The sequence below is a fragment of the Macrosteles quadrilineatus genome, unplaced genomic scaffold (assembly GCF_028750875.1).
Source record: "Macrosteles quadrilineatus isolate MER2022 unplaced genomic scaffold, UCM_ALF_1.0 Scaffold_2__2_contigs__length_208266976, whole genome shotgun sequence".
NCBI classification, from domain to species: Eukaryota; Metazoa; Arthropoda; class Insecta; order Hemiptera; family Cicadellidae; genus Macrosteles; species Macrosteles quadrilineatus.
The window spans coordinates 166,898,805-166,907,362 of NW_026542595.1; the positions used below are offsets into that span (position 1 = coordinate 166,898,805).

Sequence of the window (8,558 nt, forward strand, 5' to 3'; positions counted from 1 at the left end):
TTTGTTTACATCTGTTTAATCATCAAGTCAGAAAACCCAAACTAAAACATAAACCAACCCTTTACTTTTGTCTCCATGCGTTTTCCAATACTCGTCTATCCGCCCATATGCTGTGTTTTGGTAGTCTCCCGAGCAGGGTGGAGGCTTTAAGCCGATAACGTACATGTCCATCATGTTTATTCACACACCCTCGCCCTCGTTGCACCCCCTAGATGGGGCATCCACCCAACTCACCCCTATTTGTCCCATACATCAGGTCCAGGGTCGCAAACGAAGTGGTGAAGCTGGCCACATTGGATTGAAATGTACATGTTTATGTAAATTCAATAGCGTTAATAAATTGTAAAGATAAAGTGTTAAAAAAAACCTTAAGTATTTAATAGCTAGTTTGAGAATTTTTTTATTATATTATGAAACATCAAAAAGAAATTACGACAGTAAAGTGTAATTAATAAATATGTTGACTACTTTATTTGCTATGCATTACTGCAAAAACACAATTCTTGCATTCAATAAAAAATATCTTGTATTTGATTGACTGTCTTGTTATCTCGAAGTCCGATTAGACCACTATGCGCATTTTCAGAGTGACACTAAACTACATTCTAAGATATATAAAAGTCCTATATTGTCGTGGATGACTATAGTGTCGGGGTTAAATCCCCATTTTCAAATCTTATCTTAAGTCCTCATATGTCAAACATATTCTCTTGCACAAGTCGTCATCAAAATTACTTCACACATACATATAAACACCAACAAAAACATTTATAATTACAAAATTATGTACATGCGCGTGAGGCCGGCCAAGGACAAAACCAGACTACGCAAAAACTACAGTCATCCACGACAATAAAGGACCGATTGACGACAGGTTAGTAACCTCATTTTATGTAGATAAGTTTTAAATGTTTCTAAAAGAACCATTTTTATCCAATTACTTCAACTATTTATCTACAAAATCAAAATACATAAACCCAATACAGACTCTTAATACGACATCTGCATCCCACTTATCTAAAAACATAAATAAACGTTTCCAAGAGAATATTCTCTTTACCAACGAATAAACAGTTCTTCATTTTTCCTATGACTCCAAAACACTCTTCTATAAAAAAAACAACAAAAAAACTGGAAATCTCTTTTAATTCATTTACCATCCCCACTTATCTACAAAACGAAAATACAAAATACGAAAATACTCCGAAAACTGCAATAAAAATCATAAATAAACACATCTTGTGAACCCGGTGAAGAGGTCAGTCTCGTAAAAGCTGGCGGGAGTTTCCCAGCAACAAATTGTAAGAGGGAAATCGAGGGATGAAGCAATCAATCGGTGCAGTATTTATCGTTCTGTGAGACAAGATGGCGCCGTAAACGTAAAGGTGAGAACTTCTGCCACTAGCCGCTCTTTCACTCCCCCACAACCCTAAAACGAGCCAACTTTCCCGTCTAAGTAGGCCTTACTTTTTATTGGGCTGAAAATTCCAAAAACTACTCTCAAGTTAATTTTTCTCTGTGAATAATTTCATTTTTGTGTTTTACTTCTGAATTGGTATAGGTATTTTTATTTTCTAACATAGAGGTATTTATAATTAACAGTTTAAACCCCATATTTTTTTTATACTGTGCATAGAACAAGCGTCGAAATCAGATACGCTTACAGCTTACCACCAAGCTAACAACACAAAATGGGTTTTCAGTTTTCTATTCGAATTCTATAAAGAATTGAATAACTAATGATCTTAATCGTTTTATTGTTTTCCCCTCTTAATTATAACGTACTTAAGTAGAAAGAATTGCTTTTATCAGATTAAAATTCAACGTGTATAAACGCCTTAAGCCTACAGCTTTGGTCTCCCTCGGCGTTGAATTTATTTTATGGTTAAGAATTTATTCTATGATTTTTATTACATGAATTGGGAAATTAAGTAGGAACTTGATATATGTTAATGGTTTTTTTCCGTTGTGCGAAGCTAAATAGCTTATATAGTTTGAACTTTTGCATTTCTTACACAAGAGGGGTATTTGTGGTTCAACATTAGAATATTGAATGTTCAACGAACGCTTTTCGTTGTTTTCCCCCTTTATAAATGCTTCCATAGTCAAAAATATTTACTCTGTAACTTGAGATTTATCATTTTGGTTGGTGGAAGTTTAACTTTGATTAACTAAGCCGTTTACAATTTTGAGTTTCATTGTACGACATTCGCTTAGAAAATTCACAGACAATTTGTTTAAAACTACATGTTTTTACATAATTCGTGTCAAACGAGGAATCACATACGTATAAACAACTCGATAAGACTATCTTAACATTGCATTACCGACTCGAATCCGTAGGTAAAACTAGGTTTAACAATTCTTTATGGCCCATTTTATGTAATTTTGTTCAGCCAACTAACAAAATTGTTACAATAATCTTTACAAACCTTTATCGCGATGATACAAAATGAACAACAAAACAAACAGCCGAGCGTAGAAATCCAATATCTCGATTGTTTTGAAAGGCGAGAAAGCAACAAATGCTTTAAACTAGGATAAATGTACAATAAAGTAAGCGTATTTTGAAAGATCTTCTCTCCTAGGCTACAAACGGGTTCAAATTAGCTAATCTTGCCCATAAATATCCAAGAGAGGACATTTCTTTAAGTCCCGCGCCACTTGGCAACCTGCCCGGCTCTGCGAAACTTTGATTGGTTCAATTGATTCAGACGATTTATTCAAAAAGGGTTTATACTTGAGATTTTGTTGGACTTTGCGTCATTGAGTAGAATATAGTTTTTAGTTTACAATCGTTCATTTACAGTGTTTGGTTGGTAAATTTATGACAATTAATTGCCTATTGCATCAAAACACGCTTTTCCAATCGAATAATGCGTTGAAATACAATAATACTACAGTAAATCACAAAAATGATGACTCACTATGTGCCGTGCGTTTGTGTGTTATAAGAAGACATCCGAAGAAAAAATAACCTATTTAACAAGATATCCACTCAAAACTCGCTAACGGTTTGGACTTTTCTACCGCAGCACGTCTCAATAGTCATTTTTATGGCAGGTTCTACTAGATTTTCTCTTTTGACACACCTAACAATTTTATGAAAACTTTGTTTTTATTGGAAACTAAATTTGTAGCTTGGTTGAGAGCGTTTGACAAACTCTCGACATTTTGAAGCACATCTTCCACCCTGCGAGACCTAATTTTCGGACCTCGGTGCAAAATACCCTCACACTGAACTTCATAGTCTTCACCTCAGATTAAGCTGCGAAATAAAAGTTAAGGTCCAACAAGTGTGCGGTGTTGCCAAGATGTGAGTGGCGTAACTACCACCACACTTGTCGTCTATAGCCCTACCACCTGCCTTCTACCCGCCTCAGCCACCACGCAGATAATCTCCCAAACACATTATCTATAATTTCCAAGAGGGCGCTCCCCCACTCGAGTTATGATTGAAAATAAAAACCTCGAGTTTTTTCGCCCTCCCTTATCTCCGGGCACCAGCGGGCGGTCAATGGGGTTAAGTAAGTTGGCGATTCTTCCACAAAATTATCCATTCAAGCCGGATAAAAAATGATTCCTGGAGAAGGGGAGGTTCAATTTGTTTAATGGCGTTTACAGCCCCTCCACAGGGTTAAGTGGTCCATTGTACGGGTTTCTAAGCACTTTTGCATGCCTCCCATCTTTATTGGCAACATCGCTAAATTTTATGTCTTTGCAAAATTATTTCTTTAAATTTGTTAATTTGAAAAAACAACATGTTTAGATTATGCCAATTCTTATACTTGTTGAATGTGTTAATATTAATCAAAAACGTCAATGTATTATTAAAATGTTTCAGGCTGAGCTTTGCATTCAATACCAAACAAACTGTAATAGCTAGTTAGGGATGATTACTGTAAGATAGTTTAATCGTTTTTATAAGATTGTTCATTCTCGCACTATAATGAAAGAGAGTTCCAAGGGGAGCACACAGATGTCTTAGAAGGTTTTTAAACAGTTAGTTGTCCAGATTACACGTGTTAATTTTGACAGAATTTATACTCAGTTTAATATACAGATTATCGCAATTGGATTTAGCCTCGAAACGGACGTGTGGGATGACGTGATGTTTTAGTGGCTGATGAGCCTACTGGGGATGTTCAAGGACTTTGTCCTCTTCAGCCTCGGGTGGATTAGGAGCTTTGAAAGATCCTGAGTGTGTTACGAATGTTGTTTTACAAATTAGTGACGCAACTTGTGGCGAGGTTTATGTTGTTTGGTTTTACGTTTTAAGATGGGCATAGCGAGAGCTGACAGTGGTTGATTGAACTGTTGGTTGGGGAGCTGTGGTTGGTTGGGAAGCTGTGGCTAGTTGGGTCGATTTAGCTGGTTGGGCTGTTGTGTTTCATTGGTTTGCTTTAATTGGATGGAAAGTTGTGGCTGGTAGGTTTGTTGTGGTTGGTTGGGATGCTTTGGGTGGCTAGGTGTCTGTGCTTTGGTTGGATGGGATTCTGTGGTTGGTTGAGTCGATGTAGTTAGTTGGGTTGTTTTGGCATCTGGGTAGTTGTGGTCGGTTGGATTGTAGTGGTCGGTTGGGTTGCTTTGGCTGGTTGGGAAGATGTGGCTTTTTGGTTTGGTTTTTGTGATCGGTAGCGTTGTTGTTGTTGGTTTAGTTGTTGTGGTTGGTAGGGTTGCTTTGGCTTTTTGGGAAGCTGTGGCTGGTTTGGTTTCTGTGACTGGTTGGGTTTCTGTGATTGGTAGGTTTTTTTTTTGTGGTTAGTAAGGTTGTTGTGGTTGGTTTAGTTGTTGTGGTTCGAAGGGCTACTTTAGCTGGTTTGGAAGCTGTGGCTATGGTTGGGTTTCTGTGGCTAGGTGGGTTGTTGTCTTTGGTTGGGTCGTTGTTGTTGGTGGAATTGGTGTGGTTAGTTGCTGGATTTGTGATCTGGGTAATTCTAAGGCTAGAGCGGTTGGTGAAGTAGGGTTGGGCCGTCTCTGAGGTTGCTTAGTGGAGGTGTAACCATTCCATTTCCTGGTCCAGAAGAGAGAGAGATAAGATGTTAACCGTAACACTCGCCTTTCTGTAGCCAGGCTTTAAATGCGGTCGAGGCATGTCAAGCGAAGTTGATGAGCGTATCTTAGGGCAAGATAGATTACAGAGTATAGTCTAGCAAGGGTTGAAGTGAAACATCAAATGTTATTGAGGACATGGAGGGTATATAGGCGGGTGTTGGCTTGTTTCTTGGAGTTAGGAAGGAGGGGCAAAAAATTACAGAATTCTGTCACATGTGCCAGCTTTTAAAGCCAAAAAGGTACCACTATGGTAAACTATAGTATCAAAAACTAAGCGGGAAAAAGGAAAATACAATATTGAGAAAAGCTATGTGAGAAGACGATTCAACAATGTCCTATTTCAATAAGGAGCAAGCTACAGCTGGTCTTTAAATAATGTTTTCATTATCTTCAGTCTATGTGAGGCAGAGTATTGGTCTAATATTGTACTGTCGCTAAGTCAAATGTAACATATCTATGTTAACAAAAAGCATACAGTAAACGAATAGAAATAAGTAAAATATACTGCTACACCTTTACGAGTATCGCAAAGACAGATGACCCAACCCTCATGACAATAAAGATGAAGTTTAAAGAAAATTATTAGCAGGATAATCTGCCATAAGAGCTGTTCTGTGCGATGGACGTGGAATTAAGTAAGTCTGTGGATGAGACTAGCAGGACAGAGGTAATTGTGTCTAGTGTGCTACTGGATGAGACTATTGCATCTGTAAGTATCTGGAGAGGCAGTGACTGGGCTAGTTTTTTTTTCCTTTTTTTTCTTTTTTTAAAGAGGTTGGCTGCCTCTTTTAACCATGCCTTTGCATTTCTAATTGTATAGCTAGTTTTGCATTGGCTATGACAAAAGTGTAGTGTATGGGTCTGGGACAGCAGAGTAATGGACTAGCTGAGATTAGGATTAGTGCTGGAATGGATTGGTCTAATATCCGCACTCAGGTTGAATTCTGCTGAGGTACCCAGTGAATGATTGGCTGGCTAGGCAACTGCTCAGGAATCAACACCAAAGATCTTACACACAATCACGATGAGATGGTCAGATATTAAGGCATTATTATTTCTACTGTAGCTCCGTTGTCGATTGCGGTGTTATTGCAGGAAATTTTTTGCCCGACAATCTCTGAGACCATGATAGCTTACACCTTGGGCCAAGTTTTAAGAACCCTCTACTGCAGCCACGATTAACTATACTTTTTAAATTGATCTCCGACTAACCAAAAATTCATCTACCCAAACACTCATATGCACTAATTATTTTGTATGATCTGAACTCTTCTGTAAACCAAAGATGTAATAACTTACAAGCAAGAAAAATATTTTCTGAGCATGGAAATTTCACTTCAATGGAAAAACCAAATAAATTTCCGAACCAATAATTAGTTAACATAAAGTTGGTAGAATTTTTTAGTTGTAAGTCCAAAAACGTCTAGACATTCTGGATCTTAAGCTAATGGTTATGTAATTTTTTTTACAATTTGCTCTTTCACTGTAAGGAAATAACAAAAAAATGTTTAAACTAGAATACGTAACAAGTCTAGTTTCATTGTGACTACAATCTAAACTATTCTACACACTTAAATATTATTCATCTAAATTTAAACTATAAAATATTTTATGTACAGTGAGATCTTACCTCTGAAAGGTGTTATCCATGATCACGATCTTGAAATATACAACCATAGTTGATGCTTCCCTTCTCTTCGAGAACTATAAACTTGTCATAGAAAACCATACTGCTGATTTGTTTGGTGGTTAAAATACACAGTAAGTTGAAGTAAACAGTTAAATTCATCCAATATCTACAGATTTGAAATTTTATACAAAATATTCTTATATGTTTAGCTGTGATAAAACACTTTTCTAAGGTAAAAATGTAGTTTTAGGCTTCACTTCACAAGAAAACCCACAAACAATTTACCGAATCATGGGAAAAAATCTGTTACGCCTTAGAAATTATGTGCAATCCGTTTCATTCACAAATAACAATCACAGAAAAACTTTCTTCATCAAAGCTTCGGCTAACTTCTCTCAAACATGGCTGAGCCTCCCTCGGTGAAGCCTGGACCAGAACTGAGAGCCGCACTGGAGCTTCCGGAGACTAAAGCCGCCATTGCAGGGAGGAGTGTGCGTACCACGGTTTTTTATCCCGGTCGATAGTTGAAAAGTACACGCATGCTCACAACAATAAACACACCCCTTTTTTAACCCTTCCATATGGCATATTCAAAGCACCCCAGTGATTTCAACCCTTCATCATGGTAAATGACCTGTGTAAAAAACCAAAATGCAACAGTTAATCCTTTCCTCACCCTTTTTACACTCCCCTCTAACCCTTCCCTCAGGACATAAAGGGTTTTTTAGCAATCAATTAGCTGCACCTATACAACCCTTTATGCAAGGGGTGGTTCATGTAAATAGAAAGGGGTGACACCAAGGCACCAGGGTGGCATTATTGATTTTTAAATTAATTTGTGATAACTTCATATCAGGAAATGTAGGTACATACCTAGAGTACAAAATTTAAAAAAAATGTAATAATATAAAGAAAATATGGTAAAGTAATATGATTAAATAACAGAAGAGGGGTGCCAATGTTTAAGATACCTCCTTGACCGAAACCCCAAAAGCAGTGCTCTTGTTGAAAAAATCAATTACAAACAAACAATACTGCTTTCAGTACAACTCATAATCCATAAATTATATAATATATGAGTAGAAAAGGCTAGTCAAGCTACATTAGGTAACTTTCCCAGAACTTATCACTGGTTATATTTTCAAGCTGAGACACTAAATCACTATATGAAAATACTATTACAGTCGACATAAACAAAACAAAAAATATATCAACACTAATTGGTTAAAGTACTCATAAATACTATTACTTTGTAAACAAATTTACCCAATTTTAAGCATATTCCACTCTGAATACTCTAGGTAAAATGATTATAGACAACATATTTGAGACATCCATATAACACATATTTGAACATATTTTTGTTGTAAAAAAAATGTTTTATAGATTTTGAGTAACCAGTAGTAAGTGGTCTATGGCAATTTTATTATCAAGGGATTTTGAATGATTGACTAATTTAATAATTCGCTACCTAGATCAGCGTTTCCCAAACTAAGGGTCGAGACCCACTAGTGTATCACAGGAGCAATATTCAGGTGGGGTCACAGGAAAATTTTACCCTGACCTACCAAGGTAAGGTGTAATCAGGTAATTTTTCACAAACTGAATGGTGGGTACTAGAATACCACCAAGCAGGTAGGAAGGTATACAGTTTATTAACATGTTTGATAAATTGTTACTCCAGCTTTTCAGGTAGGATTTGAATCATTTTGAAGGCGAATCCGAATGGAATCAAAGCAGCATTATTTTCAGATAGGACTGTTATAGTGCTGCTAACTTATTTTGCACTGTTCATTGTTTTACTGTAATATCTTATCCTACTGTTTGCTACACTATGATTATCCAGCCTTTTACTGTGTACACAACCCCACAA

The 8,558-nt window shown here is 36.8% G+C and overlaps 1 pseudogene; it reads right to left on the reverse strand.

Annotated features, from left to right (window-relative positions):
- Positions 1–4,227: 4,227 nt before the first annotated feature.
- Positions 4,228–6,705, reverse strand: LOC128985121 (sporozoite surface protein 2-like; annotated as a pseudogene).
- Between the last annotated feature and the right edge of the window lie 1,853 nt (positions 6,706–8,558).